Source organism: Panthera onca, chromosome B2 (assembly GCF_046562875.1).
Source record: "Panthera onca isolate mPanOnc1 chromosome B2, mPanOnc1 haplotype 2, whole genome shotgun sequence".
Classification (NCBI taxonomy): Eukaryota; Metazoa; Chordata; class Mammalia; order Carnivora; family Felidae; genus Panthera; species Panthera onca.
In genome coordinates, this window is record NC_138343.1 from 50,919,050 (window position 1) to 50,946,479 (window position 27,430).

At 40.1% G+C, this 27,430-nt stretch overlaps 1 long non-coding RNA gene across 2 annotated transcripts in view; it reads left to right on the plus strand.

Moving 5' to 3' along the window:
- The window catches only part of LOC132667214 (uncharacterized), an 85,006-nt gene that overhangs the window by 21,732 nt on the left and 35,844 nt on the right, over nt 1–27,430 (plus strand). Inside the window, exons 3-4 of one of the 2 annotated variants that reach the window (XR_009605046.3) lie at nt 6,504–6,664; nt 9,653–9,912. This is a non-coding gene — a long non-coding RNA (uncharacterized LOC132667214). Of the gene's footprint in view, nt 1–6,503; nt 6,665–9,652; nt 9,913–27,430 lie in introns of those variants that run through there. The other variant, XR_013555657.2, reaches the window with a different exon arrangement.

A 27,430-nucleotide genomic window follows, 5' to 3' on the forward strand; every position in this document is an offset into this window, starting at 1 on the left:
ACTTGACACATAGAGATACTCACCCCCAATCTTTTGACATAGACCCAAGGCCTTCTGTGTGAGCACAGGTAGATGGACCTTTCTTAAATTCACGCACAAAACGTCAATTGTGAATTCAATTTTGGTTTCCTTATTTTGGACAGAAAAATTTTCAAACCTTGCCAAGCAACCTGAATATAATTGTACATGCATATGACTTCTTTTCTCTTGTCTTCTACAGTTGTCTCACCCATGCGCATTTTTAGATACTTGCATTTATTGGGTCTTTTGAAAGCCTTCAATGTAGCATTTCATGGGAACAGTTTACTTTTTGGACTCCTATTTCATTGGTTTACATAATGTTTAATTAAATTATGTAATTCAATAACAAGTGCTACTGGCATAAACAGGTTTGGGAACACACCCAGCTGCCTCTTGGTAAACACACAGCTGAACCTGTGGGAGCAGAAGCACATGGGTGTGCTGGATAGTAGCCACCACCTCGTGTACCCTGATCATTGGTCTGTATGTCTCACAGAGAGTATGCAGAGCACAGGATTTTCTGGTGAGGTGGTCAGTGGAGGTCGGGTGGGTGAGCCATCCACTTTTGAGGCGCAAAGTTGGAAGTAACCAGCATGCAAAAGGTACCATTCACTGGGTCCCTACTATATGCCTGGTGGGGCCCTGGACACTTTACACACATAAGCCCATTTAGCTTTCAGAGATATTATTTCCCTCTATTTTACAGTCGAGAAAAGTGGAGTCTCCATACATTAAGTAATTTACCCTGGGTCACTAAATGGAATAGTCAGCATTTCCCAACCTAATGTGCAAATGAATTCCCTGGGAGGTGTGATTTAAGATGCACAGAGTAGGTCTCCGGTGGGGCCTGAGAGTCTGCATTTCTAACAGGCTCTCAGATCCTGTTGATACTGCTGGTCTGCAGACCATGCATTGGGTGCCTCAGTCCTACCCCTGAGATTCTGACTTACTTGTTCTGAGATGGAGCACAGGCATTACTGTTTTCTAAAATCTTTCCAGGGAACTTTTTAAAATTTTTTTTATTTTTTTAAATTTAAAAAATTTTTTTTTCAATATATGAAGTTTATTGTTAAATTGGTTTCCATACAACACCCAGTGCTCATCCCAAAAGGTGCCCTCCTCAATACCCATCACCCACCCTCCCCTCCCTCCCACCCCCCATCAACCCTCAGTTTGTTCTCAGTTTTTAAGAGTCTCTTATGCTTTGGCTCTCTCCCACTCTAACCTCTTTTTTTTTTTTTTTTTCCTTCCCCTCCCCATGGGTTTCTGTTAAGTTTCTCAGGATCCACATAAGAGTAAAACCATATGGTATCTGTCTTTCTCTGTATGGCTTATTTCACTTAGCATCACACTCTCCGGTTCCATCCATGTTGCTACAAAGGGCCATATTTCATTCTTTCTCATTGCCACGTAGTACTCCATTGTGTATATAAACCACAATTTCTTTATCCATTCATCAGTTGATGGACATTTAGGTTCTTTCCATAATTTGGCTATTGTTGAGAGTCCTGCTATAAACATTAGGGTACAAGTGCCCCTATGCATCAGTACTCCTGTATCCCTTGGGTAAATTCCTAGCAGTGCTATTGCTGGGTCATAGGGTAGGTCTATTTTTAATTTTTTGAGGAACCTCCACACTGTCCAGGGAACTTTTTTTAAAAAAAAAACATTTATTTATTATTGAGAGACAGAGAGAGACAGAGCATGAGCGTGGGAGGGCAGAGAGAAAAGGAGACAGAATCCGAAGCAGGCTCCAGGCTCTGAGCTATCAGCACAGAGCCCGACGCGGGGCTTGAACTCACAAATTGTGAGATCATGACCTGAGCCGAAGTTGGATGCTTAATCAACTGAGCCACCCAGGCATGCCCCAGGGAACTTTTTTTTAAAGCTCACTTATTTTTGAGAGAGAGAGAGAGAGAGAGAGAGAGAGCAAGCAAGCAGGGGAGGAGCATAGAGGGAGAGAGAAAATCCCAAGCAGGCTCTGTGCTGTCAGTGTAGAGCCCAATGCTGGGGTTTGATCTCATGAGAGATGATGAACTAAACCAAAATCAAGAGTTGGAGGCTTAACTGACTGAGCCACTCAGGTGCTCCTCCAGGGAAATTTTATACACCGAGGACAGGTGATGAGTAGCTTGGACCCCAGTGAGGGCAGGAAAGTTGGACACCTGGACTGATAGATACTTAATTTTGAATACTGCAGCTAAATCGAGTGTTTTAAAAACATAAGACTAATAACATTTGAAACAATATAAAAGTTCATAAAATAAAACTTAAAACTCCTCCATTCCCTACATAACATGAAGAATTTTCTTAAAACTCAAATTAAACCATCCTTGCATACACCTATGTGACAATATTGCAATTCAGTGACATGTCACAAGCTTTTTTCATCGTTGGTACACGCAGAACTATTTCGTCCTTAATGACACTGCATTGCATCCTCTAGCGTGGTTAAGTCAGAATTCATCTCACCAATCTTTTATAGGAACACATTCAGTTGATTCTAATTTTTCAGTTTTATAGGTAACACTTTGTGTACATATCCATGGTTAGGTTGTTTTGTAGAATGGACTTCTAGATGTGGAATTCCTGGGTTATTTAAATATTTATTCTCAAATTGACCCCCACAAGGCTCACCAAATTACATTCCCACCATCACGTATAGAAATACCTCTTCCCCACCACCTTGCAACTACTGGGTATTATCAATCTTTTCAATGTTAACCGATCTAATGTAAGAGACATGGATCCCAATGATGCTTTAGTTTGCATGTCATAATGAATGTATGAAGATGAATGTCTCTTCATATGTTTATTGGACTTAAGCATTTCTCCTTTGGATTTGCCCCTTTAGTTATGTGGTTGCTTACCATATTATATTAATCTTTTGTCTACAATTTATGCTACAATTTTCTTTCATGACTTCTGAATTTTCTTTTTACTTAAGAAAGTAACTTATCCCAAGATTATAAAATAGTCACTGGTTTTTCCATCTACTACTTGGATAGACTTGTCATTCATTAATCTTTCCAGTCAGAATTGAAGACAGGAACTCTTGAAGTAGAACTCTTACTTTGTTTCTTTTGCTTCTGAAATACCATTCTCAGCACTATGCATGGAGCAGGCCATTGTCACTCCTGGATTTGAAATACCCCCTGTATCAGATAATCAATCTCACACAGTCTGGTCTCTTCCTTCCACCTCTTTCTTTATTTTCTGTTTTAATTTCTGCAGTTTCACAGGACTTTTAGAAAGACAACTCTTTCCTTGTTATTCTTTTTTTTTTTTAACGTTTATTTATTTTTGAGAGAGAGAGATAGACAGAGTGGGAGTGGGGGAGGGGCAGAGAAAGAGGGAGACACAGAATCCCAAGCAGGCTCCAGGCTCTGAGCTGTCAGCACAGAGTGCCACACAGGCTTGAACCCATGGACCATGAGATCATGACCTGAGCCGAAGTCAGCACTTAACTGACTGAGCCAGCCAGGCACCCCTTTCCTTGTTATTCTTTTTTTTTTTTTTAACGTTTATTTATTTTTGAGACAGAGAGAGACAGAGCATGAATGGGGGAGCATCAGAGAGAGAGGGAGACACAGAATCTGAAACAGGCTCCAGGCTCTGAGCTGTCAGCGCAGAGCTTGATGCAGGGCTCGAACTCACAGACTGCGAGATCATGACCTGAGCCGAAGTCAGACTGAGCCACCCAGGCGCCCCCTTTTCCTTGTTATTCTTTAGTTTTTCTTCTTTTTTAAACAAATTTCTTCTCTATGATGAATTTAAAATTCCCATGTCAGGTTCTAAGGAAGCCTAACTGGATTTTTTTTTTTTTTTTACTGAAATTGCATTTTAATCCACTAATGTGGATTCTTTTTTTTAAAGAGTAACCTGTTTTTTAACGTTTATTTATTTTTGAGTCAGAGAGAGACAGAGCATGAACGGGGGAGGGGCAGAGAGAGAGGGAGACACAGAATCGGAAGCAGGATCCAGGCTCTGAGCCATCAGCTCAGAGCCTGACATAGGGATCGAACTCATGGACCGCGAGACCGTGACCTGAGCTGAAGTCGGACGCTTAACTGACTGAGCCACCCAGGCTCCCCTCACTAATGTGGATTCTTATAGCATTTTTAGTATTTGGTGTCCCACGTGGAAATAAGATATGTCTTTCCATACATATATAAATATGTATGGAGATATATATATGGATATATATATGGATATATAAAATATATATATATATATATATATTTTTTTTTTTCTTTACATAGATCTTGCACGTTTCTTGTTAAGTTTATTCCTGGGTGAAATATATATATTGTGACATCTCTTTCCAAATCATCATTCTAATTGATTATTGAGACTAAACTGATTTAAATATATTTATCTCCTGGGGTACCTGGGTGGCTCAGTTGGTGAAGCATCTGACTGTTGGTTTCAGCTCAGGTCATGATCTCTTGGTTTTGTAAGCTTGAACCCCACACTGGACTCTACTCTGGCAGTGTGGGGCCTGCTTGGGATTCTCTCTCTCTCCCTGTCTCTCTGCCCTTCCCACACTCACATTGTCTCTGTCTCTCTCAAAATAAATAAATAAACTTTTAAAAAATTGAAAAAAATATATATTTATCTCCTAATTATCCATCTTACTAGGCTCATAAGGCCTAAAAATTTAATTGCTTGTTTTAGTACATTTTTTCAAATATGAAATTAATGAGTATGCAAGAAAAAAACCCAGAAATGTAGAAAAAACTACCCCGACAACCGAGGACAATTATTATCATTTTACTTGTATCAGTTTTCATTCTTTTTTTTTTGCATAGCTTCTGCCACATAATTGTAATCACAGTTTAATTAACTGGTATATATATATATATATATATATATATATATATATACACATATATGTGTATATACACATGTATATGTGTGTGTGTATATATATATATACATATATATGTATACATATATATGTATATATATATATATATATATATGTATATATATATATATTTATTTATTTTGGGAGGAGTGGGGAGGGGCAGAGAGAGAGAGAGAGAGGGAGAGAATCCCAGTCAGGCTTCATGCTCAGTGCAGAGCTACCCCACCACTGTGAGATCATATGAAGCATTTTCTTAAAACTCAAATTAAACTATGCTTGCATACACCTATGTGACAATATTGTAACTCAGTGACATGTTACTCACCAAACCGAAATCGAGACAAATGCTCAACAGACTGAGCCACCCAGGTGCCCCTAACTGGTGTGCTTTTTGAAAGAATAAGTGCATTCAATATGCCAACACTGTTGTACTGGAAGTTTGTTTTATAAAGAACCATGTGCTTGTCACTAATGGGCAGAAACGCTAATGTAACTTCTGCTACTCAGATTATTGGGTTCAGTCTCTCCTTCTGCTGCCAGCCTGGCTTGCTGGCATTTATACCAGCCAATTATAGCCCAGCATCATGGAGCCCTCTCTCCCTCACACCACACATAGCTGCTGACCTCATCGCACACTCAGCCATTCCATTTCAGGCCTCTGCCGGATTCACTCTTATCGCACAGGGGACATTGAGGTTGCTAGGAGTTTTTAATTCCATTTGAGAAGCAAGCTAGATCATGACATAGTCAAGATTTCCAAAGAAGTTGTTCGAAAACCATTTCTCACATGGCTCTCATCGACATAAACATAAATATGGTTTGGGTTTGGATGGGTTGTTTGCTGCTTCTTCTGTATTACTTTAAATTTGATTTCCTCACATGTTCATTTTGTGACTTATGCAGATTGCTCTTTATTCCTTCAGCTCTCTACTCATTCACCTTAACAATGAGGATTTCCTTGGCCTAATTATATAAAATAGGAATCCCCATCCTGACACCCCGGCCAGATAAGTCCTTCACATACACAGGCCTGGAGCAAGTGTGAAGGGAGGTCCACATACCATATGTCTCAGTATGTTAAAGGCCCAGCAGGACTTCATGTATACATGTGACCGCCTTGTCAGCCTGTCCTAGCTCCCTCCACACTCCTTCCCCAAAAGCCACCTTTGGCGTCTCCTTGGGCCTGGAGGTACACACACTTGATTTTTTCTTCTTATATGATGATTATGCATTTTTTGGACGTGTTATTTTTATGGCTTAAAACCCCAACTATAGGGGCACCTGGATGGCTCAGTGGGTTAAGCATCTGACTTCAGCTTAGGTCATGGTCTCATGGGTCATGAGTTCAAGCCCCACATCAGGCTGTGTGCTCATAGCTCAGAGCCTGGAGCGTGCTTCAGACTCTGTGTCTCCTTCTCTCTCTGCCATTAGCCTGCTCATGCTCTCTCTCTGTCTCTCTCTCAAAAATAAATAAACATTAAAAAAAAAACCCAACTATATCTTTTTTTCCATTATTTATCTGGTTGATTGTTGCTGCTTAATAAGAGATATTTCTAGCCACCTCTGAATATGACTTTGTCCTTCTGTTCCACCCTTCCTTTTCCTTTTCCAGGTAAAGACAACCTTTTTCAAATCCCCTTGGCCATGTGACTACATTCTGGCTAATGAGATGGCAGCAGAAGCGGGATGTGGGACTTCTAGGAAGTCTCCTTCCTAGGAGGGAAAGAGGGAAAAAACACATCTTTCATTTTGAAAAAGATGTTCTTATTCAAGGTAAATGATTAGCTTCCTCTTTGTTTTCTCTTCTGGTTATTATACAGTCAAGTATCCTAAGTCTTTTTGAACGAATCTTAATTTGCGTTTCTCTAGAAAACTATCTGAAAAAGTTATGTAGATTTTTAAGCTTACTGACTAGTATGCTCTTCAAGTGGTTTTATTCCCTACTTCATTTATAACTATAGACTCTTTTTTATCCATAATGTTACTTATACATTATCTCTTTTGGTGTGATCGTTTGCCAGGTTAGATTTAGTAATTTTATTACTTTCCAACTTTTTATTTTTTTTAAGATACCTATTTATTTATTTTAAGTAGGCTCCACACCCAACATGGGGCTCACAACCCTGAGATCAAGAGTCACATGCTCTACCAACTGAGCATATTTGACTTTTATTTTTAATTGCTATTCGTTTTTTCTTTCAATTTCTCATTTGGTTGGTTTCTGCCTTTATCTTCCTTATTTCCTTCCTTTCTTACCTTTTTTCTTTGATTTTATTTGTTATTTTTTGGTTTCTTGAATTTTGTGCTAGATCCATTTATTTTCAATTTTCCTTATTTTCCAATATATACACTTACAAGCATACATTTTTCTTTAGGTATGATTTTGGCTACTTGAAATAGCAGGTGTAAGGCACTTAGAAATGTTGAGGCACATGGTAGGCACAACTTTTTAAAAGTGGGCTTTCATGTGTCACGTAAAAGTCTTTAAAATTAAAAGAACTGTTTAAATTATTGCCTTCACTAAATATTTTCCTAGTCACATTTCCATATATATTTACATTTCCTGTAACCAAATTAAAGAAGAAATCCTTTTTTTTTCTTTTTAAAATATTTATTTTGTATGCTTTTAAAAATTAAAGACTTTTCCTTTAGAGCAGTTTTAGTCAGGCTCACAACAACGAGAGGAAGGTAGAGGGATTTTCCTTATGCCTCCTGCTCCCACACAGGCCTACCTCTCCCTTTACCAACCCCAACCAGAGTGGTGCGTTTGCTACAGTTGATAAACCTACACTGACATGGTTAAGTACCCTAAGTCCATACTTTACATTAGGGTTCACTCTTGGTGTTGTACATTTCTATGGGGTAATTTTTTTTCCTATGGGATATTTTTAATTGTTGTTTCTTTTTCATTCCTTCTCAATCTTGGCTGTTTGTCAGAATTACCCAGGAAGCTTGTTACCTGATACCAAGGCTCCAACTCAAATACTATCAGAATCTCTAAGCATTAGACCCAGACATTGCACATTTTAAAGCTCTCCAGATGATTCCCAGGTATAGCCAAGGCTGAGATTTACATCTATCTCTATTTTCTGTCCCATCTTTCCTAATCATAAGCCACAGCCCTTCAGAACTCTTAGAAGTCTAATAAAAATGGGTGGATGTAAATGTAATGCAGAAATTTTAATAACTTACATAACACTCTGGCAATATTTACTCATTGACATTGGAAATCTATAATACATAATTGAACATTACTCTAAATATATATTAATAAATGAGTTTCCTCAGCAATTTGGGACAGATAGTTTCCTCAGCAATTAAAGGGTGAATAGATTTTCAGGCTAGTTCAGAAAAGCCTGTATAACCCACAATGTAGCTTAAATGGTTATTTAAACAGAAATGTATTAGGCACAATTGAATTAAGGACACTGTTTTCAAGGCTGGTGATCAAATAAAATCAGTTCTAATTAGAAAACAAAGTAAAGAGAGGGTAGGATTTCCCATATATATAAATGCTATAATTATTTTCCTAGTCCCTGAAAGGGGCATCCTGGTGTGGTACAAGCAGAGTTATCATCTCAAGCTGAGAAATAGAGGATTTCAAGTCCAGTTTGATTACCTGCCGTTTAGATGAAATTTGGGCAGAAGTCTAAACTCTCTGAGCCTTAGTATCTTTAAATGCAAAATGGGGACAACCTATCTTGAGGGAATGTTTCAGAGGTTACATTGTGTTGAGAAGGTGCTTGGTAGATCCTTTCTATGAGACCACTCACATTGCTTCTTATTTATCATTATATTAAACCTAAGATGGGGTGCCTGGGGGGCTCCATCAGTTGAGCGTCTGACTTCGGTTCAGGTTATGATCTCACAGTTCATGAGTTGGAGCTCCATATCGGCCTCACGCTGGCAGCACAGAGTCTGCTTTGCATTCTTTGTTCCCCTCTCTTTCTGTCCCTGCCGCACTTGTGCTCTCTCTCTCAAAAATAAAATGAACATTAAAAAAAATTAAACTTAAGATATCCCTTTTTTTCTTTGCTGCAGTGATATCTCCAGGGCTATTCACTAAGCATGATGAATTGTATAACCAGGAAGGAAGAAAGAAATGCTGTGGTGGTTGCTGCGGATCTCAGGCCAGCTAGGGTTACTTTTTAGCTGAGCCTCAAGGAGGCATTGCGCAACCAGACTTTCTTATGTGCCGCTTCTTTAAAGGTGAAAAGTCAAGTCACACTCTTCTGTGATCTCTGTTTTCTTTGTAAAAGTTTGTATAAATCTTATAATGCATATAGGCACGCTTTCTCTTCTCTGACTGTTTTTCTGGCCAGTTTGAATTCGTGATTAAGATATGCCCAGAGTAGCTTCCCCCGCCCCCCAGGTTGTCACAAAAGGAGTCATTCTGTGAGTAGTAGAAAACTTATATACCAGCAATTCACTCCTAAGACTGTAAAGCTGGCCCGAATTGAGGATAATTGATGCCATCCCAGAGCCATTGTGGGGTTGTCCTCTAAATTAAAAGCAGAATGAGGTACAAAGGAACTGCTTAATTTATATTTGTGCCTAAGACTTATAAGAGACAGAAAGAGTGAGAAGCCTTCATAGTGACTGAATTACAGTATTGGGTTGTACTTTGATTGTGGAATGCCAAATTAATGTACAACTGTGGTCCAAATTTACATAGCTAATAAGTTTTACTGGTCTGAGTGATCAGCTGTGAATGAGTTTGTCCAGAAGAGTTTAAAATACTAACTCGTTGGTGCCTCACAGAAATGGTTTGCGGACCCCTGGTCTAGAAAATATGCGGGCAGCTCTGAGAAAAGAGGTCAAGAAGACCGAGAGCCTGAAATGTCTCAGCACTGCCACAGACCTTTGCCCATTCACTGTTTCATTTAGTCCCAACAAGTGAGCAGGATAAGAGGTATTTCCCCCATTTTCACAGGGGCAAAAAATGTTGTTCTCAAGATGAGAAGTCAAAGTCTACATGGCTAGTGAATGTGGGGCTTGAATTAAAGTCCAAGTCAGTCTGATGCCAAAGTTCTTTTATTTCTTTCAACAATATTTCTTCCTTCTGGGTACGCAATGTCAAAAAAGAAGTTCAGTTTCTGAATTTATGTACAGTGAGGTGTGGCTCAAGTTCAAGAACACTAATAGCGGGCATTCAAGCAAAGGAGGCTGTGAGGAACTGAAGGCAGGGTCCTAGACTAATGTTAGAAATAAGGATTCTGGAATCTTGGTGAAGCAAGAAGCAATCAATAGGATGTGTGTTCAGAGGCTTGAGGGTGAAAATAGGCTAGGGGAGGAAACATTTGGAGTTCTCCTAGGATCCTCCAGCTTCTAACCAGACTGGGCATCAGTGTGACCTTCGCATGCCCAGCCAGTCCAATGAACCTTCTGTTAGCTTACTAAGGGTGAACTCACATGTCAGAAATTAAATTCCAATCACTGCATAACATGTTTTTGATCATAGATACATATTTCCCAATCATCTGTCTTGATTTCCCTATCAGGTAACAAAACCAGCTGGAGAATATGGAATGTCTTATCAGTGGCACTGAGGCCACTGCTGAGATAGAGCGGCTGCCCTGTCTTGGCCCCAGTGGGGACCCACTCTTTAGTAAAGTCATTATGGGTCCAAGGTCTGAAACTGAACTTCAGAATCCAAAGAACAGTATTTTCATCGGTTCATCTAGTCATGATTGGGATTTAAAGGGCAGATTCATACCAATAAAAGCCAACTAACTGATTAATCCTGTTGGAAGTTGATAGCAGAGTGGAACAGAGTGCTCATGCCTCATGACCGACATCCTCTTGATCCTCTGGACGTTATTCTTATTTTGCATCCTTCTATATTGCATGTAGGCCCCCATTGCATGTTTGCACTGGATGCTGTTCTGAAATGCTCTATGAATGAGGACCCTGGAGCCAGATCCAGGATTTGCATTCTAGTTTCCTTGGTTTCAAGCCCTATGACCTGGGCAGCTTACTATCTCTTTACACCTCCATTTCATTCTTAAAAAAATTTTTTTTATGTTTATTTACTTATTTATTTTTGAGAGAGAGAGAGAGAGAGAGAGAGAGAGCGCATGAGCAGGGGAGGGGCAGAGAGAGAGAGGGAGACACAGAATCTGAAGCAGGCTTCAGGCTCCGAGCTGTCAGCACAGAGCCCGACGCGGGGCTCAAACTCATGAACTGCAAGATCATGACCTGAGCCCAAGTCGGACGCTCAACCAACTGAGCCACCCAGGCGCCCCTCCATTTCATTCTTAAAATGGGAATAATAATAGTAACATGGTTATTGTGACGCTAAAATGCAAAGATACCTGAACGCAATAAACACAGAGCCAGGCACATAGTAAACATTTAAAAATATTTGTTTAATTTATTGGCATATATATTTATCTTTTAAAGATGTAAGAAGACCCTTCCTCCTACTTTACTATTACCATCAGCATTAGATGTTATCTCTTGGGATGGGATCTCTAATGATGACCATCTTCTATAATATTAATTTTTATCAATATCTGAAATTGGAGCTAAATTTTCTTGAACTTGTCTCAAAATAATAGTGTGCCCCATGCATCTGGAGGTGAATACACGTTTGCATTCCATCCTGATAAAAGAATAGCACTGAGGGACAGCTGTTTTCTACACATTATCTCTAACAGTTCCACCAAATGGCTGCTATGTTTGCAATCCCATGAGTGGAAATCAACACGGGTGGTCAGAGGCTATATATGAAAATTTTTAACAACTTCTGGGGGGTGGAATTATTATTATTTTTCACCACTTTCCATATTTTTCTGTATTTCTGAATATTTCATAATGAACATATATTGGTGTGTGTGTGTGTGTGTGTGAGAGAGAGAGAGAGAGAGAGAGAGAGAGAGAGAGAGAGAGAGACCAGAGAAATAAAAATCTATTTATGACTTAAAAATAAGAATTTTCCCAAATTGCAACTGGTAAGCAGGGCAAGTCAGTAATGAACCTGCCCCTGGTGATAAAGCCCATGTCCATTGCATCTCTCATGAATTCAACAACTATTTGTTGGTTGTCTCCAATGCTCTGTGCCAGGTGCTGTTCTACCAACAGGGGAAGCAATGAACAAAACTAGCAAAAGTCTCTGCCTTCCTGGAGAGCATGCAGGGGAGAGAAAGACAACAAGTAATTAAAAAGTATAAATCATGTATCAGATTGTGGTCAATGCTGTGTAGAAAAAGAAAACAGAGGAAAAGCGGATAAGGAAGCACAGGGTAGGGTAGGATTTAACCAGGCATATGACTGAGAGTGACCTCACCAAATAATCTAAATTGTTTAACATGGAATGTCAGACAAATTAGTAGTTTGCATTGTACAAAAATGTTAGCATGGCTGTCATGCAAGGGACAAAAAGTATGATAGTCAACATTTTCCCTGTTCATCTGCAATGAGCTTAAGAATGCTTTTGTAGGGGGGCACCTGGGTGGCTCAGTGGGTTAAGCGTCCAACTCTTGATTTTGGCTCTGGTCATGATCTCACGGTTCGTGAGCTCCAGCCCTGCATCGGGCTCTGTGCTGGCAGTGCGGAGCCTGCTTGGGATTCTCCCTCTCTCCCACCCTCTCTGCCCCTCTCCTACTTGTTCTCTCTCTCTTTCTCTCAAAATAAATAAATTAACTTAAAGAAAAAGAATGCTTTTGAAAAATCTGATAGATTCTAAATACATTTTAAATAAATTAGCTATGTGTGTACTATCCAAATCTTCTTTTGGCCTCGCTTGTATTACAAATAAAATCTAAATGCCAACGTTAAAATAATAGTCCACTCAGTCAATAAGAATTGGCTATCACATCAAAACAGAACTTAAATCCTGGATGAATGTGTATTAAGAAGGGCCAAACCAAGAAACCAGTTATTGAAAAATTTAGGTGGGCATGCTCAAAAGTCTAAGTGTTTTTTCTAAGTCTCTCATGCAACTGATTAACGCCTGTTCTTTATCCCGTACTTTATCATTGATGATTACTTTTTAGTCTATATAAAATAATATACGGGGGAAAAAGTTAGTGAATTTAAAAAAATACTAAAATGTGCCTTACTTGTAGAGTAGGCATTATATAAAGTAAACATCATACTGACCCCTCCCACAAAGTCCAGTTAAAAGGTTCACATTTGAACATGTTGGTATGCATTATTTTCAAATCTATATTTGCACATACATACTGAATCTGTTTCTGTAACTATGTAATATATAAAACTCTTCCACACACACTCCTGTGATTTTTACATATTGAACATGGCTTGCCTTCTTACCTCCAACACAAAACATTCTAAGTGATACCTAAACTGTTTTAAATTGTCTGTAGAAACAATGATTAACATTTGTGGAATGCGGTAACTACGTGATGGCAGCGACATGACATGAAAAAAATACTAATGGGACATAGAGTTGTATGTCTGTGGTTGAGAGATGATAAATTTTATGGAAAAGGTCTTCTTCAGTGGGACTTGTCTAATCTTTAACTGGCACCAAACACTAAAATGATAGTAGCACAAAGTCAATGTCACCTGGAAGGTTGGGCCTGGTAAGTTTACCTTCAAAGTACAAATTTTAGTCTCAAGTTTGTCCTTAAAGAGTCAGACAAAAAACACCAGATATTTCACTTGTCTACACAAAATAACAAGTTTTAAAAAGTATTTCATTCTGGGGGGTGCCTGGGTGGCTCAGTTGGTTAAGCGACCAACTCTTGGTTTCAGCTCAGGTCATGACCTCACAGTTCATGGGTTTGAGTCCTGTGTTGGGCTCCATGCTGACAGCGTGGGACCTGCTTGGAATTCTCTCTTTCTCCCTCTCTCTGCCCCTCCCCTGTGTTCACGTGTGCTCTCTCTCTCAAAAATAAATAAACTTAAAAAATAAAGTATTTTATCCTGATAAAGGTGATTTCAGTTTCTTGGTAAGAAGAAAAATTTGGGGGGCAGCAAATATCACTTGTCCTTCTCCACATGCAAAACCTCTGGTGGTGAGAATGGATATGTTCTTACCTATGAATTGTCTAATAATCCTTTCTACTTTCTTAAGTATTGAAATTACCTGAATCTTCTAACTGAAATATCCACAAGTACTTCCTTTACCTTAGTCACTTTCTACCCTCCTATTTCTCAGACATCTTGGAGGAAGCCTGATATTCTAATAGCCATGTTTTCTAGGCCACAAAACTGAGGCTATGGAGGACTACCTCTATCTATGGTGATAAAATGAACACCTAAGATGCACTTTCCAAGATGCTCCACATTTTCCCCCAACTGAATGAATACTTTTGCTCTGGAGCATAAGATCCAGAGGGCAAAGGCCTCTCTGAAGAGATGATGTTTGAACTGAGCAATGGATGACCATTGCATAAAGCAGTGTTCCAGGCAGAAGGAGCAGCAATCCTTCATCCAGCAGGTGGCTTTCTCTGGGGAGGGCTGTCACAGAGGCAGCCAGTCCTAGTGACCTTCCACGCTCCCCTCCCTCCATGGGATACTCATGCCAAATGGTGGATGTACAGGGTACCCTCTACTGCCCCCCTCAGCCCTGTCATCTCTCTCCAGTCTCCTTTCCTTTGTTCAGTCTGGGGCAGATCTATTTAAACAGAGGAAAAGAGAGGCAAGCCTCCCTTCCTGTCCAGAGTCTGGGGAGAGGAGATGACCTTCCCTTCTCCCACCTGGTCATCTTATAATGAATGGGGGTAGAGGTGGGTAGGTTAGGGAGCAGAACTTCTGGTTCTTGAATTGGTGCTTCTCCATCAACCCCGGGGGGAAGAGGCAGACTCCAGCTGCTAGGCGTGGTAGGGTCTTTTCCCCTTTAGGCCTCAGCAAAATTCCGTACAATAGGAAAAAAACATTTACCTGATACTCTATTACTCTGGTATAATAGCCATCATTTGGGGAGTATTGGGGGGTGAGATCTGGGGTGTGTGTGGAAGCCTATGTGAGCCACTCAAGCAATGAAAAGTAGATGACTTTCCAGTACAGCTACAACCAGTGAACCTGGGACAGGAGCTTGGGATTCCACCCTTGCTGGTGTGGAAATGAGCAGAAATATCCACAAATGGCAGCTGCAAATGTTCACAGTCTAGATGAGGCTTTTGCCATTTGGAAATGAGCCAGACTCAGTCAATGACTTTGCACCTGTTTATCTGAAGGCTCTTAAAATGATAATCCGAAGAGAGCAGGAATATTTATACACTTGAATAAGTCAGGGTTCTTGTGTGGGTGGAATAAAACAACCAAGTTTATGAGTTTTAGGGCTCAAATTGGTCAGGAGTTGGTGAAGATTTCATCTTTTTTTTCTTTTAATCCAGTTAAACAGGTTTCATTTTTCTTTTGCTTCAGTTATGAAGGGTCTCAGATAATTCATTAGCCTAACTCCATATGACTGGAGGTGTCCTAAGTGGTGATCTCAGCTGAAGGTTTGAATATTTAAAAACACTGTGTGGAGCATACTCAGACCTGTACCCACAATCAGTTCTAAGGAGCTGATCAGACTGAGTCCATCCCTCATGGACAGACACCATGACAGATGCCAGAGGAGTTCTTTGAACGTGGGCCTTTCCTCTTCAGAAAACGACATTTTCAGTTGAGAGCTAAGTTGTGCAGCTGGACAGAGTTTGACATGGACAAGGCATTCCCACACCTTATCCTGGCTATCTCCTGCAAATTTCTAGAATATTACAAATTGAGAACCAAAACTATTTGCTCACAGCTGGTGTGAAGCTAAGGCATCTTCATTTGTTGCAAATAGCCTGCCAATGCTAAGAAAAGAATTCATTTCATCAGTGGCTTAGATTACTGATTAACTGGGCTCCAATTTAAGCTGTTTCAAACAACCATACTAAAATTAACCAAATAGCCATGTTACTTTAAAAGTAGCCTGTAGCAGGCAATCAATAAATATGTGCTGAATGGAAGAACAAATCTGTCTTCACTAGTGTTTATGAGGTGGGCAGGGAGATGTTAGAAGACTGGAAGGGCTGTTGGACTTAATGCCTGTGATTGAGGGTATACTGACACCAGTGATGTGACACAGTGTCCAGTCAGCCCCTCAATCCCAAAACCCAAGGGCGATTCTGGATTACTGCTGCCCACCTTCATGTCCACAGCCTGTCAGCAAGTCCTGTGAGGCCCACCTCCAAAATATAAGCAGATTTTCTTCTTTCTCCACCTCCACTACCTCAGACAGCTTCAGTTGAAAAGACTAGCCTCCCACACACTGTTTCCACTTACACTCACACAGCAACCTCAGGAACCATCCTGGGACACTGCTCTACTGATAACCCTTCCGCGCACTCTGCTCGTCCGAGCCCACAAGGCCCTTTATGACTTGACCTCCCCTTCCCTCACCTCTTTTTGTACCTTCCATCCCTTGGCTCAATACTCTTTGGAAACATTGGCCTGCTTTTCATTCCTCAAATGTGTCTCATGGCCTTTGCACTTGCTGTTTCCTCTGCCTTGAAGGTTCCCCATGTGGCTCACCACTTCTCTCTCAGGTCACAGCTCAGACGTAATCTTCTTAGAGATGCCCTTCCTGGCCTCCTTAGTCACTACTCAGTCACTTTTTATGAAATTACCATGCTTCATTCCCTTTATAGCATTTATTGTAATCTGACATTCTGTGTTTATTTGCTCACTGTCTCCTTCTAGCAGAGGCAGTGACTTCATCTGTCTTATTCACCACTATTCCCAGCACTTGCTCATTGTTCAACCAATAATTGTTGAGTAAATGAAGTGGATGTTTCTTTTCCCCTGATATTTTCTTCTATTTGGATTGTGACAAAAAAAAAATCACACAAGTATAACATGTGACATTTGAGAGGAAGGTGAGATTATCTATTACCATTTCTTCACTTTGGGATGGGCAAGTGGGGACTGAAGCTCCAAGGTGATTTGCCCAACATCACATAGCTTATCGGGGCAGAGTCCAGAATAAAGCCACATCTCATGATTCAATCTGGCACCCTCTCTACAAAAACCATGGACAGGGCCAGGCTCCAAAACAATTGGATTTTGTGGCCCAGTTAACAGTAGAAAGGAATGTATGTTGAAACGTGGAAGGAAAGATGGGAAAGAAAATATTATAAGACCTCTTAAAATAACAGATATATGTAAGAAGATCTCACAATAACAAATAAAGGAAAATATGTATATGGGAAGAGTAGTCATTATTATTAGCAGTGGGAAAAAGTACAATCTGCTGAGTTCTTTTTTTTAAGTTAATTTTAATTTATTTATTTCAAGAGAAAGAGAGAAAGCACAAACAGGGAGGGGCAGAGAGAAGAAGAGGCAGAATCCCAAGCAATCTCTATGCCATCAGTGTGGAGCCCTATGTGGGGCTTGAACTCATGAACTGTGAGATCATGACCCGAGCTGAGATTAAGAGTTGGATGCTTAACCGACTGAGCCACCCAGGTGTCCCATAATCTGCTGAATTCTATCCCAGGGGCTCCCAACAGTGAATGTGCATGTGGGAAGGGTGTACTTGTTACTCTGTAAGACAACATTGATGTGGAGGCACCATGGCAGGCTAGAGAGGGCACACCTTGCCTCAGACATTCACATTCACTTAAACACTGTTCTGGACAAATATAAACTTTTTATGGGGTCAGATTCAGCCTAGAGGCAGTTAGTTTGAGTCCCCTGACATAAATCCTCAGAATCTGGTTGGTTCTCAGGTTATACCAAATATATAATGAACTTGACTTGTGGTTTAGTGTTGAACAGATCTACTCTGATGGGAGAAATGATAAAAAAAAAAAAAAGCCATTGGATTGCTTCTAAATCTAAGTCATCTTCTCTTTCTACCAAAGCCATGCCCAGGGTTTCACAAATAAGTGACCACTTAGGCAGAAAATCACTCAGGAGATGGTAAGGAGAAGAGGGGTTTGGTTTGTTGGTTAGTGCTATGCACTCAGCACTCCACACACACACCATTTTTTTCTTTATTTGGATTCCAGGCTGTAACAGGTTGTGTCTGAGCCTGGAAGATGGTCAAGTACTCTGGAAAGAGGTCATTCCTGGTCACTGGGGTGGGAATCCCAGAATGTGTCATTGCGTTAGGAAGGAACCCATGGTTGGGTTGAGCGAGGGCAATGGAAAAAGGGGAAAAGGTCTAGGGATTAATATCAAAGAAGGATATAGTAAGAGGAATTAGAAGAGTAGCAAGTAATTAAAGGGAGAACTCTTTGCATGATAAAACCTCTAAAAGTAAGAAGACTCTTCAGGGCTTCATCAAACAGTTTATTTAGTGAAATTTAACTTATATTCCCTATGTAACAGCAGCTTGAAGGTAAGTTCTATTTATTTCTTAATATTCACTTGTTTACTTATTCATATATTATTTGTTGGGTGTCTAGCACACCCTAGGCACTTATAGACTAAGAATACGGTGGATAACAGCAACAACAAAATGACATGTGTTCATAAAGCTACATTTTAGTTGTGGAGATAGTATTTTAATAAGTAAATCACATAGTGGGTTAAATTTCAACTGAGAGGTACTTTGATAGGCGCTTCATGCATGTCTGATCTTCATGTGGGAAAGACAGATGGCATTCCTGAGAGAGAGATGGACAGTCAAGTGCAGAGCTGAGGGAAAAGTAAGAGTCTGCCAGGCAGAGCTTGTGGAGAAAGAGTCCAGGAGGAGGAAGTAGCATGTGCAAAGATTGTGTGAAGGCAGGAGACCTTGGAGGAAATTCGAGGAGACCCCTGTAGCTGGAGCTGAGCACATGATTGAGCTAGAGTGCGAAAAGGAGTCAGAGCTGTAGGTGGGGCTAGACCGTGTACACGGCAGACCCAAGGAGTAAAGTAAAATAGACCAAGCAGACTTTGAACACTTTCCAGTGGTAAAATTCAAAAACAACTGGATAATACCAGCATGGGTGAGCATGGGAAAACAGTGCTCTTCTGAAATGCCGGGAGACACTTTTCTGGAGGACAATTGGGCGAAGTATATTGCGGTTCACTCTTGAACAATGTGGGGGGTGGGGAAGTTAGGAGTGCCACCACCCACATAGTTGAAAATCCAGTATAACTTTTGACTTCCCCAAAACTTAATTACTAATAGCCTACTGTTGATCTGAACCCTTACAGATAACAAAACAGTCAATTAACATATTTCGCATGCTATATGTATTATATATTGTTTTCTTACAATAAAGTAAGCTAGAGAAAATAAAATGTTGTTCATCAAACCTTAAGGAAAATCCATTTTCAGTACTGTACTATACTGCTAAATCTTCATGAAAGTGCATCCTCACAGTTCAAATCGTTGCTCAAGGGTCAACTGCATAAGGCTTCCTATAATATCCTTTGATACAACAGTTCTACTTCTAGGAACTTGTACTAAAGAAATAATCAGATGAAGGCACTAAGAGAGTGTTATTTAACTTTGCATGAAGGTGAATTTCACAAATTGGAGGTTGTTACTGCTTTTCTGTTCGTCTGAATTTTTCTTTCTGAGTATGCAAAGCAGTTTACTCATCTGAACAGATTGCTTTTTCTGCCTATGCCCATAACCAAGTAAAAATAAAAATCAAACATTGCTAGTTTGGTCAATGTCTTAGTTGTTCTCAATATGATAAGGCCATTTGCTAAGAATGTGGGCATTTAAAAAAGAAAAATCTAAACCACATGTCTTGTGGACCTTGCTATTTAAGGTACTGTTCAGGAGCCACAAATCACTGCCTGTCCGTGGCGACTGTTTTAGGTAATGTGATTTTGCAACACGGCAGCTTGGACACTGTGCTGCTTATGTCGGCAAGTGATATGGTTCAGTTTTCCTGTCTCACATAATATGGTGCCCCTGGTACATGGATTATAAGCCTTCATGTCTACAACTATGACTTTTAAAGGTGATTTAAATGTGGTTCCACGCATTTTGGAATGTCATCAAGAACTGGGGCTACCAACCATCACCCTAGAATACATATAATCGTGTTAATATTCAGCATCATGGGGCTTAATAGGGCTCCAGTAAACGGTAAATGAGTCCTACCTCAAGTTTCACAGTCAAGAAGACAGATTCAGCCTGCTTCCAATGCTCAAGTGACCAGGAAACAGGAGGTAAATGAACTTCCCTGAATCTGTTTCCTTACTTGCAGACTGGCAATAATGATAGTATCATCTCATCAGGTTATTTATGGGGACAAATGAGCTAATACAAATAAAGAACTAAGAGCCAGTATGCCCCCAAAGTGACAACTATCCTATCCACAATAAAGAGATGCCACGAGAGATGAAATTTTCCAAATTCAAAGCTTTGAATCCACTGGGAGGAAAATGCTGTTACTGAAGACAAAGGGGGCATTTCTAAGTGTATCCTTGAAACTCCTGCTTCAAGCAACTTGGTCTTTTTGTTACTAGCCCAAAAGTGACATAAGCAGCACTCCTTGGTTTCCAGGACAGAGAGGAAGGGGGTGGACCTGGGCAACAAGTGGGGATGAGCAGTGGCCAGAATTAACATTACTGCCCTGGAGGAGGGGAGGCAGTGGGGGTAAGCTTGTGGAGGCAAATTTATTTATTTATTTATTTATTTATTTATTTATTTATTTAGCTTAGATTCATTTATTTATTTAATATAATTTATTGTCAAGTTGGCTAACATAGAGTGTATACAGTGTGCTTTTGGTTTTGGGGGTAGATTCCCTTGATTCATCGCTTACACACAACACCCAGTGCTCATCCCAACAATGATCCCATCCCTCCTCAATGCCCATCACCCACTTTCCCCTCTCCACCTCCCCACTTCAACACTCAGTTTGTTCTCTGTATTTGAGAGTCTCTTATGGTTTGCCTCCCTCCCTCTCTGTAACTATTTTTTCCCCTTCCCTTCCCCCATAGTCTTCTGTTAAGTTTCTCAAGTTCTACATATGAGTGAAAACATATGATATCTTTCTCCGGCTGACTTATTTCACTTAGCATAATACCCTCCAGTTCCATCCATGTTGCTGCAAATGGCAGGATTTCATTCTTTCTCATTGCCAAGTAGCATTCCATTATATAATGTAAACCAAACCACATCTTCTTTATCCATTTCAGTTGATAGACATTTAGGCTCTTTCCATAATTTGGCTATTGTTGAAAGTGTTGCTATAAACATTGGGGTACATGTGCCCCTATGCATCAGCACTCCTGTATTCTTTGGATAAATTCCTAGTAGTGCTATTGCTGGGTCATAGGGTAGTTCTCTTTTTAATTTTTTGAGGAACCTCCACACTGAGTTCCAGAGCAGCTGCACCAGTTTGCATTTCCACCAACAGTGCAAGAGGGTTCCTGTTTCTCCACATCATCGTGTGGAGGCAAATTTAAAGAAAGCAGACTTTGACCCAACATAAACAATGAATGGTTACCTTGGGAAAAGTCATCTCTAGATAGCCACAGGCTATATGATTTTCCAATAAGCACAAACCTCCCAAATCCTGAAGAGTCTTATTTCATTTTTAAAGAAATGTCTTTTCCTTATTTACTTGACATCGTTCAAAGGGACATTTTGTGAAGGTTCTATGCACAGACCCTAAAGTCAGGAATGTCTGCATTTGTTTCCTGCCTCTGTCCCTCTCTTGGCTATGTGAACTTAGGCAAGTTAATGAGCCTCTCTGGGCCAGGGATGATATTAATTACATCCATTTCAATCAGCTGCTGTGAAAATTCAGATAATATATGTAAAGTGTTTCAATATTGACTAGCACCTACCAAAATGCTAACTATTATTATAATTATTATTTTTCTTTTTTCATCTTCTGGTCCCTGGACTCCTCATTTTTATAGATGCTTGGCACCTTTATGGATATTTTTCTCCTTACCAAACTTGAGACCCAGCTTGTCATTTTACAGTAACATTTTCCAACATTCTGAATCCTCTGCCACCATGACCCCAAGATTGGCTGCTGAAATGGAGTGGTGCCATGAGAGTCAAAGTGCATGTCTGTGTTGTCAAGTGAGATGTCAACATTTCTGCAATGATGTCAAGGCTGATACAATGCAAGAATACCAGCATTAAAAAAAAAATGTTTATTTATTTTTGAGAGAGAAGGGTGGGGGAGGGACAGAGAAAGAGAGAGAGAGAGAGAGAGAGAGAGAGAGAGAGAGAGAGAGAGAGAATATCCCAAGCAGGCTCCACGCCATCAGTGCAGAGTTTCATGTGGGGCTCAAACTCATGAACCATGGGGTCATGACTTGAGCTGAAATCAAGAATCAGACACTTAGCTAACTAAGCCACCCAGGTCCCCCAATATACCAGCTTTGAAATCACATCCACCTGAGTTCAAATCCTGCCTCTGGTAGTTAACAGTTTACTCGGCCTTAGACAGCATGGTCTCTCATGCCTCCATTTGCTAACCTATGAAATTGAGCCGCAGTATCTATGGGGCTGGGCTAGACATCTTCCATGTGCCCTGCCAGATGTCGCTCTACCCATTTCCATTTAGTTCTATGCTCTGAAACTCCTTTGCCCTCTGGCTCCATATGGGAAGGACCCAGAGGTAGGTTCACACCTCCGCCTCCTGGAAGGGCCCGCAGTGGTTTGGACTTCTTCAAACACAGTTTGACTGTCACTGCTGAGCACAAAAAAAACTTGCCCATGGAGTAAGTCTAACTTTGTAGTCTGTAATTTGACATAGTTCCTGATCTGACAGGAGTCTAACTTTTATTTCCTCTTAGTCCCCTTGATGGCCCCCCATACTGATGAAACCGAATTACTTGCTCACTGTTTCCTGAACACGTCCTTGTGCCTCTACTTCTGCTGTTCCCTGCTAGGGCCTGATCACACATGACTAAATCCTACCTTATGCATTGGTCTGGCTCACATACCTTTAAGGTATTCTCTCCCTTGACTCCTAAACACAGGAATTGCTCTCTTGCAAGAACTCCTATATCCTAACTGATATGACTGTGTGTGTATCTTTCTCTCAGCACTTTATCATGACCTGCTTCATATTACAATTATGTGCTTCATTTCCCATGTTGTTTTGTAACTTCCATGGAGAAATGTCTGTATTTTACTCATCCTGTGCCTCCCACAAGGGCTTGGCCATGCAGGGTGCTCAACAAAGACTTCATGAATGGTGTGTATGGTGCTGTTGGTGGGTGAGGTCCATACGCTGGCTGCAAGACTTTAAAAGGACTTCTTTTGGGTGTTCTTCAGCTGTATAACCAAGTACTGTGTTTCTGTATAGTACTGCTCAGGGCAAGGGAAAGGATGAGGAGTAAATTCATCTCTAATCTCTGTTTTGAATCACTACTACTTATAGTTCATGACAAAACACTGTCTAAAAAGGCTTGCTAGGGGTAACCCTGCATGAATGATGGTATTCCAGAACAGATGGCAGGCTCTGGGGGAGGGGAATGTGTGAAGGGAGAGCGTAAAGGGAAATTTTCACTCTCTGCCTGCCAACCAGGAAAAATCGAATACGTCCTCCACACTAGTGTCTTTGATTCCCCTCTTAACAAGAGGACACACCATAATAAATTAAGATTTACGTCTTTGCAATAAATGCTGCCAAGATGCATTGAACTTGTGTTATGTGTCCCAGCACAGCCATGTGCTTTGGGGGATACTGAGGACCACAGGCAGGGTCTCTGCCCCTAATTTATTGCTCAGGTTTACATGGGAAGCAAAATCTAAAAATAATACCATCCATAGAGAGGAGGCATATGGATGGATTCATTATTTGACAGACTCTGCCCTGAAGCCATTCATGAATTGAAAGCATTTTGATATAATTTGAGGTTACATTAGGTGGGCCAGATTCTCCATGCCTGAGTTACTCTCTGGGAAGAAATGAGGTTCCTTTAAGGTAGCCAGGGGTAAAAATAGCTCACTGTGGACTTTGAATTGGAGCTAAACATTTACCTCGTATGAAGCAACCTTTGCTGGCTACCTGCCTTTCTGGCTCCAGATTGGGCCTTTACTTCTGTCCCTCATCTCAGAAACTCAAACCGACGCGCTGCTCATGGCCATTTGAGGGAAGTGCCCAGAATGGTCTTGGATCCTGTGGGTTGGCCACAGGGGCACAGGCGACCTGCTGGGGCTGCGGCTGGCAGGGGGAAGGAGCAGGTTGGGTTACAGAACACCCAGCAAGTGGAGCACATGTCTTCCTCTCCTGAGCTCCCATCTAGCTAGTATTGAAATTTACTTCACACAGTCTGTGACTTGGAAACGAAGAAATAAAATTTCACATTTATAATGTCACTTAATCTATTGGTAACTGCTTGATTCTTGCTGTTCTTGTCCGTTTTCCCAGCAACCTGCTTCACAGAGTGATTGGGAGGTGAGCTGAAGTAGGTTAAAGCACATGGTAAGCATGCAAAAATATTAGGTGTTATGGGGGGCATGGGAGGCTCAGTAGGTTAAGTGTCTGACTTTTGCTCAGGTCATGATCTCACAGTTCATGAGTTCGAGCCCTGCATCGAATCCCTACTTGGGATTCTCTCTCTCTCTCTCTCTCTCTTCCTCTCTCTCTCTGCCCCTCCCTGACTTGTACTCTATCTCTCAAAAATAAATAAACTTTAAAAAATGAATCTTAGGTGTTATATTGTAAAATTCATCACTTGCTACTTTGTGTCTCAACCCATTAACTCCTTGAGAGCAGAACATATATTTGACTCCTCCTTGATTCAACCTAGCACAAAGCATAGGTAAATTCCTCCCTTCTATTCTTTAATACTTTCTGATGATGTATCCTAAAAAAGTAATATTTAATACTAACTGCTAGTCCTCTTCCTTGTTTTATACCCACATATATATTATACATATTCCTCAATCCAGCACCTACTGGTTCAGGAGAAAAGCACTCTGCATCTCTTGACCAGCAGGGCTCATCACTTAGAGCTGAATTTGGAGTGGCTCAGGGAGGGCATTGGTGTCCCCTCATTTGTGAAGGTTTTTTCTTTATTTCTTTTCTTTTCTTTTTCTTCTCCTTCTTATTCTTTTTTCTTTTCTTTTTTTCTTTTTTTTCTTTTTTTTTTTTGCCACAGATGAATAGACATCAGCTCTTGCAGCTGCTCTATTGACCCTGTCCAAAGGAAATCCACTCTAAAAATAGAATTGAAGGGAACAAATGGTCTGCCTGATAACCTATTTTGAGGGGTAGGGGGTTGGAGGATTCAAAAATGAAAGTATGTTATCAAGTAGGATGAGAAATATAAAGATTGGAAAAGTTTTAAGGCATGATTTTTAGCATAAAGTTCAATTGGCCAAATTCATAGCCATATGCCACCTATAGAGATTAAACGTGTAAAATTGCCAATATCAGATACAGCCTAATGTTTTGAAGTTTTACATGATCCTTCCTATATATAGCAAGGCTGTTGGTATCTTAGGAACACAATTATAAAAATTTTCATCATAAACCACAGGCCTTTAAAATGATGTCAAGGGGAAAGCCCTAAAGACTCCACCAAAAAAAAACTTCTAGAACTGATGAAATAATTCAGTAAAGTTGCATGATATAGAACAAATGTACAGAAATTTGTTGCATTTCTATATACTAATAATGAAGCAGCGGAAAGTGAAATTAAGAAAATAATCTCATCGGCAATTGCCAAATAATAAAACATGTAGGAATAAACTTTACTGAAGAGGTGAAAGACTTGTATTCTGAAAACTATAAAACTGATGAAAGAAATTGAAGACAAGGCAAAGAAATGGAAAGACATTCCATGCTCATGGTTTGGAAGAACCGATATTGTTAAAATGTCCTTATTACCCAAAGCAATCTACAGATTTAACGCAATCCCTATCAAAATACCAACAGCATTTTCCACAGAACAAACAATACTAAAATTTGTAGAGAACCATGAAATACCCTGAATAGCCAAAGCAATCTTGAAAAAGAAAAACAAAACTGGAGGTATCACCATTCTAGACTTCAAGTTCTGTCACAAAGCTGTAGTAAACAAAACAGTATGGTACTGGCACACAAACAGACACATAGATCAATAGAACAGAATAGAGAGCCAGAAACAAACCCACAATTATATGGTCAATTAATATTCAACAAAGGAGGAAAGAATATACAATGAGAAAAATTCTCTTCAACAAACGGTGCTAGGAAAACTGGACAGCTACATGCAAAAGAATTAAATTGGACCACTTTCTTATACCATACAAAAATAAATTCAAAATAGATTAAAGACATAAATATGAGACCTTAAATCATAAAAATCCTAGAAGAGAATACAGGCAGTAATTTTTTTGACATAGGCCGTGACAATAATTTTCTGGATAGGGCTCCTGAAGCCAGGAAAACAAAAACAAAAATAAACTGTTGGGACTACATCAAAATAAAAAGCTTCTGCACAGTAAAGGAAACAAATAGAAAAACTAAAAGGCAATCTACTGAATGGGAGAAGATATTTGCAAAGGATATATCTTAATAAAGGGTTAGTACCCAAAATATATAAAAAACTGATACAACTCAACACCCAAAAAACAAATAATCCTATTAAAAAATGGGAAGAAGACATCAACATTTATCCAAAGAAGACATCCAGGTGGCCAACAGACACATGAAAAGATGCTCATCATCACTCATCATCAGGGAAATGAAAATCAAAACCACAATGAGATATTGCCTCATACCTGTCAGAATGGCTAACATAAAAAACACAAGAAACAACATGCATTGGTGAGGATATGGAGAAAAAGAAACACTTTTGCACTGTTGGTGGGGATGTAAACTGGTGCAGCCATTATGGAAAACAGTATGGAATTTCCTCAAAAAAGTTAGAAATAGAATTACCGTATGATTCGATAATCACACTACTGGATATTTACCCCCAAAATACAGAAACATTAACCCAAAAGGATACATGGCACCCTTTTGATTATTGCAGAATTATCTACAATAGCCAAATTATGGAACCAGCCCAAGTGTCCATTGATAGATTAATGGATAAAGAAGAGGCGGTACATATAAACAATGGAATATTATTCAGCCACAAAAAGGAATGAATCTTGCCATTTGCAATAGCATGGATGGAGCTAGAGGGTATAATGCTAAGTGGAAGTCAGTCAGAGAAAGACAAATACCACATGATTTCACTCATATGTGGAATTTAAGAAACAAAACAAATGAACAGGGAAAATGAGAGAGAGAGAGAGAGAGAGAGAGAGAGAGAGAGAGAGAAACCAAGACACAAACTCCTAACTACAGAGAACAAAGAGGTGGTTAATGGAGGGGAGGTGGGCAGGAGGATGGGTGAAATAGGTGAAGGGGATTAAAGAGTACACTTATGATGAGCACTGAGAAATGTATAGAGTTGTTGAATCAGTTTTGTACGCCTGAAACAAATACAACACTATTATTAACAATACTGGACTTAAAATGAAAAAACTTAATAAAGGAAATAATAAAATGGTGCCAAGGGGCTTCCAGGTTTCCCAACTCTTCAGAGAACACATAGTTCCCAGGGACTCTTGGTATTATCATGGTACAAACTGAGTACTCACCAAACACATAACGTCACCCTGGACTTTCTCTATGAACTCACAGCCCAAAGCCTTGCCTGGGAGACCTTGTTCCTGTGGGCTTCCAATTT